This window comes from Coptis chinensis, chromosome 7 (genome assembly GCF_015680905.1).
Source record: "Coptis chinensis isolate HL-2020 chromosome 7, ASM1568090v1, whole genome shotgun sequence".
Classification (NCBI taxonomy): domain Eukaryota; kingdom Viridiplantae; phylum Streptophyta; class Magnoliopsida; order Ranunculales; family Ranunculaceae; genus Coptis; species Coptis chinensis.
In genome coordinates, this window is record NC_141462.1 from 56,802,185 (window position 1) to 56,816,234 (window position 14,050).

At 32.8% G+C, this 14,050-nt stretch overlaps 1 pseudogene across 1 annotated transcript; it reads right to left on the reverse strand.

Annotated features, from left to right (window-relative positions):
• Positions 1-4,985: 4,985 nt before the first annotated feature.
• LOC147488098 (RCC1 domain-containing protein RUG3, mitochondrial-like) lies at positions 4,986-6,749 on the reverse strand (annotated as a pseudogene). Its single transcript, XR_015201302.1, has 5 exons — positions 6,471-6,749; positions 6,134-6,263; positions 5,754-5,908; positions 5,554-5,610; positions 4,986-5,463 (listed from the first exon to the last, which is right to left on the reverse strand). The product of XR_015201302.1 is annotated as an RCC1 domain-containing protein RUG3, mitochondrial-like (transcript).
• Positions 6,750-14,050: the final 7,301 nt, after the last annotated feature.

Here is a 14,050-nt window from a genome sequence, read left to right on the forward strand (position 1 = left end):
CGACTATCGAAGGAGAGGTTAGCATGATCGAGAGCTTAGCTCAAGATTATTTCGACCGCACGTTTCCTGATAATCAGATGCCCAAAATTCTTTCCTTCAGAAGTTCTGACTTCGACGATAACTCCCTGGACGTAGATGTAATTGAGGAAGATTTCCTTCAACTCTTTTGCAACTCTTCCTTGCCACCTCGCGAGTCCCCCCTGTCAATGCCCATTCATCCATTGACGCCATGATGGAAGATGAATTTTTCACCCACTATCCCAGTGATTCTTCTAACCCACCTATTGAAGAATGTCTTCCATATCTACAAGCTTCTAATGATCTAGACCTGAGAGCTCTAGCTGAGCACCATTCACCCACCTCACATCATTCTGTCACTCATTCACCTTCCATCAATGTTGCCCACCGTCCACCTTTTCAAAGGAACCTTGAGTTTGCATTTGACCCTCTTGTTTCTCCTGTGCTTCATGATTTTCTAAACTCTCCTAGTAAGGAAATACTTCCTAAAGAGCCATTTGATACTTTCATTTTCAGTTGTGTGATTATACCAACCCACTCCACCACTAAATTTTATGATAAACCCACACTCTCATTTCTTCCAATTCTTACTTCTACAATTCATCCATATCCACTATATCTTCCACAACCATCCATTTTCTCACAATCATTCACTTGCCCACCCTTTCGTTGGAAAAACAAGAAGACTTTGCGTGATAGGTTAGGATCTAGAATCATCAGTATTCACTTTCATTCTGCTATGCCACGTCATGGGAAATTATGGTGCTTGATTGTGTTTGGATGTGTTTTCTGTGATAATTATTTATGGCAAGATTCTCAACTATTTCGGCTGTTGATATATGGTAAACTGCAGGGTATGTATATATATCTATTGATTTGTTAAAGTCTCGAGTATCTGACTATAAACGACTTATTTTATTCTTCGGTTTACTCCAGTCCAATCTTATATATTGGTAAGTGCACCATTAAGGTAACCGGGCCCTCCTTTTGGAGTGTGTGACTATAAGTACCGGATCCTAAGTCCACGTTTAACATACTTCACACCTTCCACTCTTGCATGTTTTCTCGGTTTTTTGAGTCATGTTTCTCTATGGAGTGATTTATGTCTTTATTGTTTTATTGTTTTTTTCATTTATATTAAACCTTATTCATAAAAATTAAAAAAAAATATTAAAACCCTATAAACAGTAATCTAGCAAGTCTTGGGAATCTGACTTTAAAAGACCCACGCTTTTAAAACAAATTTTCTAAACTATGTTTGCAAAAATTTGTTTGGGGGTGGGGTGTTTGGTCTTTTTATTCATGATCTCTCACTCACACCTTCCACTTGTATTTCCCACTTTTATTTTTCACTTTTGCAAGTCAGAGCACTCAAGGTACACGGAGCACGCCTCACGCTCTTCATAGGCAAAACTTGAGCGTGCCCCGCGCTAAAGTGCCTGGAAGTCGAGTAAGACAAGAGCGCTCCCCGTGCCCTTCACAGCCAATTCTTGAGTGCGTCCCGCGCCTTGGACTTTACAGCACTTCCATTTATGATTTTTATTTGCGTGTTCTTTCGAGGATAATTCTAGGAGTTTAGTAGTGTATTATGTTGGATAGGAGGTAAGTTTTACTTTTTCTTAGAGTCTGCTTATGTCCCAAGCAAGTTGACTTTTGTTATCCCAATAACGGGTGGAACTCTTATAGAGTTGCGTCTGTTGTTATTTATCTATAGTAGTATGTTGTAACTTTGTTTTGCAGCTGCTCTTAAATTTCACGCGTTTCAATGGTATTCATACCCTTTTTATTTTAATACTTTGAGGACAAATCATGCTTTTGTTTGGGGGTGGCATAGAAACACGCGTAAATTAAGGCACCTGTTAGGATATAGATATGTAAAATATGCACTTGTTTTCTAGTAAAAAAATTTAAAAAATATATAAATAAAAAGTTTATGCTATACACTTAGGAATACTGGTATTGTTTCTTTCTACGATGATAATAATCTAGAAGTTTCACGTTAGCTTTTGCATTAGAATAGTTTTTAGAAACTTAGGTTAATATGTAGGTAATAATCTTTGCATCTTTCTATAAATATATTGCATGAGCATCTATGTTTGTATTGGCAGTAAGTTTCTGAAATCTAGGCTAGTATACTTATTCTACAAATCCTGTGAGAATATAGCCTAAAAGCCTTATGAGTGAAATATTTGAGAAATGACACAAGGGAGAAGTAAATTCCGAATAGAGAAATCACACGTCCACTTGCTTGATCACTATGCCATATCCTAAGCGAGAATTTAGGCCATTTTTGGATCGATATAGCCAGAAATTCAAACCTTATGAAATTATTTTCTGCTAGTCGCCCCTATGAGCCTTTCTTTAGCCTTTCATAAACCGTAAATCCTTTACCCTTTTACAAAACAAAATAAAAATAAAAGTCAGCCTACCCATTTTTGAATGAGTCTGAGAATAGAGATGAAATGAAGAATAGAAAAGAGAAAGACCTGTGAAACCAAGAATTTGTTAATTGCTTCAAATAAGAAAAGAAAGTTTCCATCCGAAAAAAAGAAAAAAAAGAAAAAAAAGAATAAAATAAAAAGTTAGAACTCCAAAAACAGAATCAAAGGAGTCAAAAGCCAAAAGAAAAAGAAAAAGAAAAAGAAAATATGGCTAAGGATGGAAACAAAGTGTAGCAGCAAAGTAAGAACAAGGTTTTATCTAGTTACATAATATGAAGACTATATTATCTCAGACTGGTTCTTTTTGAATATCCATTTCCTTCTATCTTAAACCATCTCTTAATCCTCACAACACCTAATAAAGACATATAGTTCAATTAGGAATAAGTTAGTGTGATAGTAAGTGGTAGATGTATTTGATCGACTTCGGCTTCCTTGTGTGTCATTGAGATGGTAAGGTAAAGTGTGCCCACTGCACACTGGAGTAGCGAAACTTGAGCGGAAAAATCAGAGTGGTTTTTGTCTTGACATTTATGTGAGGACCTACTTAAGGACGTTATTCCAAAATTTCAGAAACGGACCTGTTATTGCATTTCATAGCATAGTTTATTATATATATGTTTATTTGTAGATGATTGATTATTATGCACGTATTAGCTTAGATTTTGACTTGATTATTCTGATTTCATTGCTAGTGAAATGTATAGATATATGAGAATAAAATAAGGAAACAATAGTTTTATTTCTTAGTCGTTGTAGTATAGATGAAGTTTATGAGTACCTTCACTGGAAAACTCTCATGAGGTTATAACTCGTCCACTAGGGAATTCCTAGTGGTATAAGGCCTTGTTGCATATGGTCAATGCAATCGCACTCGGCGAAACGAGATTAGTTAGAACTCCATTTTTGGTCACTTATTCTAATTTCTCATATTTGCTTGAGGACAAGCAAAATGCTGTTTGGGGGTGGTTTGATAAGAGCTCAAAACTGTAGTTTTAACCCCTTAACAATATTACTTTTAGACCAATTATGTGATTAATAAGTAAAAGTTAGTACCGTTATCGTGCTTTTGTGTATTTCAGGCATTGGAGTCAAATATATGAAGAAATGTGTCTCCTTTGCGAGATAAAGGAGCAAAGGTTGGTTGCTAAGAAGTTCTATGATTAAAGGCCAAGATTCAAGGAGAAAAAGCCTTTTTAAAGCCCGGTCAAAGCTGAAAAGTCAAAGTCAACGCACGCAGAAATAGCGCATAAAAGTCAGCAGAACTTCCGCAGGCCGTATCTTTGGACTCAAATCTCGAAATTGGGCCTACCATATGTCAAAACGACCGGCTCCCAATAAGCTTTCTAATGGTCCAATCCTTGATCCAATCGGAGGAGTAGAAGTAGATGAAAATACTGTTGAAGCTCTTTCTAGCAGAAAACCCCTTTGTGGACTGAAGTAACGAGGTTTTGGGCTCGATTTTATGGCCCAAAACATGGCTCCAAAGCCCATGCAAGAAATAGTAAGACGAGCCCATGCACGAAATTGTAAGACCTAGCCTCTCCTATATAAAGAGGACTAAGACTTAACACTTAAGTATCTAGTTTTAGAGTGAGTATCTAGTTTAGAATTAGTTAGTTATTCAAAAAACTTAGTTTTGCATTCAGTTTTAATACAATTTGAATTCTTAGATTTTTTCAATTAGTTTAATAAAGAAATTATTTTTCTTTCAATAATATTTTGTTCTTATTGTTCTTATTTTATAAATGATAGTTTGATGACTCAAGGCTAAACCTCCATTAGAGGGGTTTGAGGAAGCCTTGATGAAGACTTGATTGTGTTAGTATAGATATAGTTGTGATAATTTATTCCACTCTAGAAAGTAATTAGTTCACCATGAGAATGAGTTTAATTGCTTCACATGCTAATCTTTATATATATATATAATAGCAGTCCCTTTTCGGGCTCATTGGGGTTGTCCACGTAAGCAGGGGGATTAAGAAAAAATAGGAGAAAAAAAATAGTAAGTAAGAGTCCCAATTAATTATGTTTTCTTTATATACTAAATCTCTTTTCAAGAGTTCTAATTAATTACGTTTCCTGTTTTCTAATCTATACACATCCAAACAAAGAATAGTCACTACACCAAAACAACTTTTTTGTGACGCCAAATAGGCGTCACAATTTAGGCGTCTCAATTTGCATCACAAAAATTTATGACAGCATATTGGCGTCAGTAATTTGTGACGACATTTTGGCGTCAGTAATTTTGTGACTGTATTTTGAATTTGTGACGGCATTTTGGCGTCAGTAATTTTGTAACGGTATTTTGAATTTGTGACGACATTATGGCGACAGTAATTTTGTGACGGTATTTTGAATTTGAGACGGCATTATGGCGTCACTAATCATATTTTCATTTTGTTTTTTAAAAAAACATAATAATGCACCTGCTACCATATATTTAGAAACTACCTGCAAGTGCTCTAATCACTACTATACAATTGTTTCCATTCATCCATCCACATTTGATTACCACACAAATAAAAGAAAAAATCTTGTATTAAAAATATTTAATATATATATAACATTGTATTCTCAACAAACAATATAATTGTAACCCTGCTACATGCGTAGTCCCACATAGTAAATTTCACTCAACAATTGTATTAACACGCCTACACTTACAAAGAACCAGTTCTAACACTTACAAGGAACCAGTGGACAACGACTTATAAAATGACAAGAAAGACCAGCCCACCATAGTTTGTCTTCATAGCCTTCTTTTGAACTTCTCTTAGCCAAGCTTAATGCAATCTCCCTGCAGAATCTAACATTGAAGAATTAACTCTATACATACTACCTTGTAACAAACTTGAATTGCTCATTGTAACAAACTTGAATTGCAGAAGAAGCTTTACAGATCAAAGCTTCTATCCTTTACGGTTGAAGAGTGAGACTGCATCAAAATATCAAGCTTTTTCGCATAAATGGGCAAAAGGGGGTTTGTAAGCATCAGCACCTAATATAGTAATACACTGTGAGTGAAAGTAATGGAGACAATTAAATTTCTTCCATGCCTAATACATTTAAAAACACACACACTCCTCACCTGCAGTGCACACTTCCGATTATCAAGCATATCAACATCCAATTGTACTTGCTTTAGCTGCAGAGAATATTCATTTACCACAAAAACATGGGTAGCAAAAAATAAAATTAGTATATGGGATTCGTCAAAAAATAGATCGAGAATTCGAAAGATATGAACTAATTAAGTTATGTATGAGAATCTATTTATGCAGTTCTTACCAGTGATAGCAGATGAAGAGGAACCTTCACATGCGACATAAACAACCTGTTCCTCAGCTAATGCTTCAACCACTGTACGAACCTTCACATTCTGAAGGGAGAATGACCCAACTGACCATGTTCACCATGTCCCCATGAAAGCACTTTCCTTTCATCTGAAATTTTAGCATGAATTATTAGGTACTAATCTCCAAAAGTGAACTGGCCTAACTTAAAAACAAAAATACCAACTCTATATTCAGAAACAGACACTAAACTATCCTTTTCGGACTTAAATGATAATCAATTCCCAAGCTTGAATAATCCACATAAAATATATATCAATGTTACGATGAAATATAAAAACTAGTGCATCCAACAGCTTATCTATTACTGCTTACCCGTTAATGCTAAAGAGTGATAATCATCACTTGCTATCTGAGAGATATGAATATCTTGAAGGGGTAGGAACTGGTTGCGGTTTCCAGCCCCCAACTTTATCACCTCGTCCTAGCTCATAGTTGGAGTTTGCTGCATGAATTACAAGATATTATCAACAAGATTCCCACGTAAACATTGATGACGGAAGTAAACAAAAATCCTTGTTTTTCAAATATTAGTATAGGCTCATGTACATTTACGTCTTACTTGAAAATAGGAATAATACAAATGGCAGGGAATCACAATCCAAATGAATCTACAATAGAAAGCAAGTAAAACAAAAAAGGAAATCCTTGCCTCCCCAATTCCAAAGTTGTCCCTCACTAGTCAAAGCCACAGTGAAAAAAACCCCACAAGACACAGCAGCCACAGGCACAGGCAAAATTTCCACTTTGGTAGGAGTACCATATCCACCACCCTCGTTGGGGCCACGATTAGGACCAAGACCCAATCTACCATCTCCTTCATCTCGATCCCACATATAAAGATCACCTACATTAAAATGAATACTCAAGAAAAATGTAATCAAAATAAGGCTATTTGTTTAAAAAATGAATCCATAAGTTGCTAAGCAAACCAACCCAGATTCGAGAGACCCTTGATATGAGTCCCACTAGTCGCGATATGGCAAATTTTGTCGTTCCAAGCTTCCTTCACCTTTTTAGGAGACAACTCCCTAGTATAAACTGAATGCCCAAGTGCCCCAAATCTACCATAACCCCTATAAATTTATACAAGCCCCAACCGAAGTTATAACTATATGTAAATTCAACTAATAAGGTACATTGTGACAATAATAATAACCAAGTGAAGACTTCCCCAGCATCGATGAGCGCAACAGAGTGAAGCCCACCAAGAGCAATACTCCTAACATAAATTAAATTAGGGTTCAAAGTAGGAAGAAAAGCCAGGTTTTCATGGCCAAACCCGAGACGGCCACTGTTGCCTTTTCCCCAAATCCAAAACTTGGCATCAACTAATAAAGAAGAATGAAACAATCTGGTTAATTAGTTCAATCTGGTTAATTAGTTCATATCTTTCAATCTGGTTAAATAACAGGTGGAATTCGAATAGATCGAGAAAGGGGGGAGAAGAAGGGTTTCTCATTTGGTGTTCTTAAGTTTAGGTCGGGAAGAAATTGAAGTCACAGTTTCATGTTGATGCCTCGTCTTGTCGCACATGGCCAACACGTGCGTTGGTATATTATTGAAATTAAATTTTTTGAGGCCATTTTGCCGTCAGTATATTTTCTAAACATTTCTTAAAAAAATTAAATGAATTATTTGATTAATTGTGACGGCAAAACCCACACAGTGATGCCATAATGGCGTCACAGATTTTCTGACGCCTATTTGGCGTCACAAATCGAAAAAAGCCCCTGTCACAAAAAAGTTGTTATGGTGTAGTGAGTAAATATTACAGGAGAGACTCTATTATTCAAGAGTCCTAATTAATTATGTTTTTTGTTCCTAATCTATACACATCTAAACAAAGAATAATAAAGATTACAGGAGAGACTATTCAAATCAAGGGAAAAAAATTCCTTCTAAGTTACCTATCTTACATTACCTATCTTTTAGGAAATAAACTCTTTTTGGATTATAGCTCTACCTTCTTCAATTAAGGAAGCATTTCTAGGTGTCCACGTGTCATGGCTAATTAAGAAAAAATAGAAAACAAATATTTATCTTTATCCTTAGGTATATATTATAGCTATACCCCTCATAGAGACTTTAGTTTTTCCTAAACTCTATTACTAAATATAAAAAAGTAGGATTTAAATAAGAAAACAATCCCATCTTGAGTTTCACAGACTCTTCAACTTTTTCTAAACATTATAGCTAATTATAAAAAAATAATCCCATCTAGAGTTTCACAGAATCTCCAACTTTTCCTAAACAATATAGCTAATTACGAAAAAAAAAATAGGAGACAAAAAACTAAATTGCTAAAAACAATAATTTCCACCGAACACAATTTTCCTAAAACCCTTTCAATTTGATGCGTCATCCACTGTGTGAGTTAAACATTTATTCAGTTAAGGATTCAAAAATTCACAATTACGGCCACAATAATTATGACATATTCCAATTCCTTAGATATATATTATAGTTATACCCTCACCAATCTATTTTTTGGAACACTTGCAAGGACTCCAGTTTTTTCTAAACTCTATTACTATTTATAAAAAAGTAGGATATAAATAAGAAAACAATCTCATCTAAAGTTTCAGAGAGTCTCTAACTTTTCCTAAACACTATAACTAATTACGAAAGAATAATCTCATCCAGAGTTTCACTGAGTCTCCAACTTTTCCTAAACAATATAGCTAATTATGAAAAATGAGTCAAAAAACTAAATTGCTAAAAACAATAGTTTCCACCGAAAACGATTTTCCTAAAACCCTTTCGATTTGATACGCCATCCACAATGGGATTTAAACATTTATTCATAGTTAAGGATTCTAAAAATCACAATTCTAGCCACAATAATTACGACATATTCCAATTAAATTTATGAATTTATAAATTTTCAACACTATATATATATCACAATTCTTGCCACTATATATATATATATATATATATATATATATATATATATATATATATATATATATATATATATATATAGCCCGGCTCCTAAAAGGACCTTAAATAAGGACCTTAAATAAGTACCAAATCTAAAACACCCACAACTTCACCTACAAAATGATTTAAACCCTAATCTTTTGTGCATATGATCTACTAACCATAAAGAACATCTCTACAAAAATTCAACTCGTTTGATATCCTCTAACTTAGATAAAATAGTTTTCCACTTTTGAATATATATATAAAGGTCAAAAAATGTCTAGTTTTTGCAATCATCTTTTGCCAGTGTTAAAAATTATCAAACGAGTTGAATTTTTGTAGAGATGTTCTTCATAGTTAGTAGATCATATGCACAAAAGATTAGGGTTTAAATAATTTTATAGGTGAAGTTGTGGGTGTTTTAGATTTGGTACTTATTTAAGATCCTTTTAGGAGCCGGGCTGTATATATATATATATATATATATATATAATTCGGCGGAATAACGAGATTCAGTTAAAGTGGATGTTGGGCTTAAATAAATTATATACCAAACCAAAACAAATTACATGTGGAAAATTAAATTATACAAAAAATAGCATCACAAAATATATAATATAAAATGAAAAAAAAATAACGGCAAAGCAATAATGATAAATATTTTAAAATATATATAATACTAAATAAAACTAATGTCAAAGAACAATTAATGGAGAGCCGAAAACTGGATGCAAATGCATCGAACTAACCTCAAATAATATTTAACGGGAATCAAAAACTGGATGCAAATGCAAGCATTAAACTAATCTGAAAAAGTAATTAATAGAAAATTGGAATATGGATACAATTGTATTAAACTAACTTCAAAGAATAATTAATGGAAAATCAAAACTTAGATGCAAATACATCAAACTAATATAAAAAAATAGTTGTCAGAAAATCAGAAACTAGATGCAAATGCATTGAACTAACCCTCAAAGATTAAATTAACTGGAAATCGAAAACTGGATGCAACTGCATTGAACTAACCTCAAAGAAAAATTAATTATAAATTGGAAACATGATGCAAATGCGTGGAAATAATCTTAAAGAATAATTAACGGGAAATCGGAAACCAGATGCAACTGCACTAAACTAATCTTAAAAAATAAACTCGATGCAAATACATTGAACTAAACTTAAGAAATAATTAACGGGAAATTGGAAACTGGATGAAAATTCATTGAATTAACCTAAACAATAATTAACGGGAAATCGAAAACTAGATGCAAATGCAATCTTATCAAATAATAAACGAGAAATCGGAAACTGTATGCAATTGCATTAAACTAATCTCACAGAATAATTAACGGGAAATCAGATATTGGATGGAAATACATTGAGCTGACCTCAAAGAACAATTAACAGGGAATTGGAAATTGGATGCAAATGTATTGAACTAACTGCAAAGAATAATTAACAAGAAATCGAAAACTAGATGCAACCACATTGAACTAACCTAAAAAAAAAAAAAAATGGGAATCAGAAATTTGATTCAACTGCATTGAACTAACCTCAAAATATAAATAACAGAAAATCAGAAACTGGATGCAAATGTATTGAACTAACCTCAAAACATAGTTGGATTATATGTTCTGAGAATGTCTCAATAAGTATAGTTTTGCATTTAAAATTGCATTTATCTTATCTCTTTCCGTATGATTGGTAACTCCTTGCTATTCAAGTAACTTCAATATATATGAACTTCGCCTTATTAGGCAATCTCACAAAACTTCAATCAAACTTCTATTATTAAACAACAAAATGAAGTTGAAGGGTTTTACCAAATGTGAGTTTTTTTTTTAATGGAGAGTGAGGTTTTCACATTATAATAAATTTGGAAGAGTGATCAATATAATATTAATATATAATATATAGTTCTGCATATTTGTAAATATTTTTTAGAATAATTAATATAACAACACCCATTTGTAGATAATCTTTGCAAATTCCACATAGTGAGTCATGCATAATTTAAAGAATAATTAATGGAAAAACGGGAACTGGATAATCTTTGATGATCCAACATAATAAATCAAACATAGGGGTGACTTCGGATCTGATCGGATCGGATTAACCTCCTTCGGAATTTTTCCAATTTTTTTTCGGAACCTAATATGCTAGCCAAATCCGATCCAATTTTTTTTCGGATTCAAAATATATTTCCAATTTCGGAACTTTCAGAAATTTCAGAATAACTCGGAAATTTCGAATACTTGGTAAATTTTCAAAGATCTCTTTACTTTCAATTATTTTTGAATATCATACGCCAATGTTCATTGTAGGAGAGAAAACCATGTCCACAACACCAATGTACCAACAACAATACGCACTTGTTTATTGAGAAAACCCATTTTCATTCAAACAAGTGATCCAAGAAAAAACGAGAAAAAGAACTTGTAGCCACCAATAGCAAGCATTGCATTCTGTTGAGGTCTGGGTATTTGTAATGTTTCAATCTTTTTTCGTGTGTGGAAATTGAAGCGTGAAGTGTCTGCATAAATAATGGATTATGGTCTTGGACTCTAAGTAGCTTTACATAATATTCTATCTATTGGAATTTGGCTTTTGGATTGGTCTGGAAGTCATTGTATGACTCAATGACATTTTTTTTCATATCATTGTTGTTATGGTAGACGGTGTAATGATAGTAGAGTGGTCCAATTCAAGTGGGGAAGTAGCGGCTAGGTTATGTTTTTGTTTTGTTTTTGGAAGTAAAAAACTATAAAATGAATGAACGGTCGAGATCTAATCAAGTGGATAGTGAGAGAAGTATATATTTTCGGAATAAATTGGCAATAATATCGGAAATTTCGGAATTTTCGGATCGGATCGGATTTTAGAATTATATCCAAATCCGATCCAATTTTTTTTTGGAATTTTTGGAAATCGGAAAATCGGCCCATGAAAACTACACCCAGAGCCAGACCAATTTCGGGTCGGATTTCGGAAAAATCGGAAATTCGGCAAAAAGAGACACCCCTAATCAAACATAATTTATTTTTTATGTCATGTTTGCAAGGACACTATAGATGGATCAGTAGAAGTTAGTATTACACAAAACATTGGATAATTAAAAGGAAATCGAAAACTAGATTCAAATACATAACTAAGATCAAAGAGTAATTAACAGGAAATTGAATACTTTATGCAAATGCAATAAACTAAACTCAAAAAGTAATTAACTAGAAATCGGAAACTGGATGCAATTGCATTAAACTAACGTCAGATAATAACTAACGGAAAATTAGAAATTGGATGTAAATCCTTGAAAAATATTTAATAGGAGATCGTAAACGGTATGCAAATACATCAAACAAGCTTCAAATAATAATTAATGGGAAACCAGAAACTGGATGCAAATGCATTGAACTAAACTCAAAAATAATTAACAAAAAATAAAAAACTGAATGCAATTGCATTGAACTAACCTCATAGAATAATTGGTGGGAAATCAGAAACTAAATGCAAATATGCATTGAAATAACCTCAAAGAATAGTTAACGGAAAATCAGAAACCGGATGTAATTGCATCGAACTAACCTCAAAGCATAAATAATAAATTGGATACAAATTCATTGAACTAACCTCAAGAAATAATTAACGGGAAATCGGAAACTGGATGCAAACTCATTGAACTAACCTCAAATAATAATTAACTGGAAATTGGGAACTAGATGCAAATGCAATCTTATCAAATAATAAATGAGAAATCAGAAACTGGATGTAAATGCATTAAACTAATCTCACAGAATAATTATCGGAAATCAGAAACTGGATGCAAATGCATTTAACTAACTTCAAAGAACAATTAACATGAAATTGAAAATTGGATGCAAATGAATTGCACTAACCGCAAATAATAATTAACGAGAAATCAGAAACTGGATGCAACTACATTGAACTAACCTCAAAAAATAAATAATGGAAATCAGAAATTGGATGCAACTGCATTAAACTAACCTCAAAATATAAATAACAGAAAATCAGAAACTGGATGCAGATGTATTGAACTAATCTCAAAGAGTAATTAACGGGTGATTGGAACCTGGATACAAATGCATTGAACTAATATCAAAGACTATATAACGAAACATTGAAAACTTGATGCAACTGTACTGAATTAACTTTAATGAATAACTAACGGGAAATTATAAAGTGGATGCAATTGTACTGAACTAACCTCAAATAATAATTAACGGGAAATCGGAAACTTGATGCAACTGTATTAAACTAACCTCGAAAAATAATTAATGAGAAATTGGAAACTGAATGCTCTACTGTACTACATTGAACTAACTTCAAAGAATATTTAATGGAAAATCAAAAACTTGATGCAAATGCATTGAACTAATAACCCTAAAACATATTTGTATTATATGCAGGGGGAATAAATGTCTCGACAAATATAGTTTTACATTTTAAGTAGTGTTTATCATAATTTTTTTATTATGATTAAGAATAATATGCTATTCAAGTAGCTTCAATATTACCTTCGTCACATTGTACATTCTCACAAAACTTCAATCAAACTTCTATTATTAAACCTAACAACAAAAAGAAGTCGATGAGTTTTATTAAGGTTTGATGCTTCCTTTTTATAGAGAGTGGTGCAAGAAATTTGAATGACTGATTAATATAATTTTCATATCTTATAGCTATACATAGTAGCTAATATTTTTTACAATAATTTAATATAACGACACCCATTCGTAAGACGGGTTCAAAAACTAGTTATTAGTTGGTAGAGATTGCCATGAATAATTAGGGATTAGAAATACCCAATCTTTACGTGAAAACGTAAGGATTAGGATTACAACTAATTTTATGCTAGTTTATTAAGTCAAATCAAGGTGGAATTAAATTCCCCTAATTTATTCTCATATTGTCATCTTAGTATTGAATTGCCATAGTTTGATTTATAACATCTTGATTAGTTAATTTACCATCTTAGTTATATTTTAAATCCATTACTCTCATCGTTTTGTTAGAATGAATGAACTAGGAAATATTACGTTTAAACGAACTAGGAGTGGAATGAATTCTATACTCCAAATATTGCATTGATAACGAGAGTAGAACTTTGATACATTAGCGTAAAAACCATTTAGTTTTACTTATTCTTGAGTTTAATTAGTTAAGTCTAGGTAAAACTATACTTTTTATGGTTATCAGCTGCCATCCTGCCTGTATAATCACGTTGCGGAACCAAGATCCATACGTGTCACTTGGGAACAAATCTTTGAATGACATTTCCGGTATAAT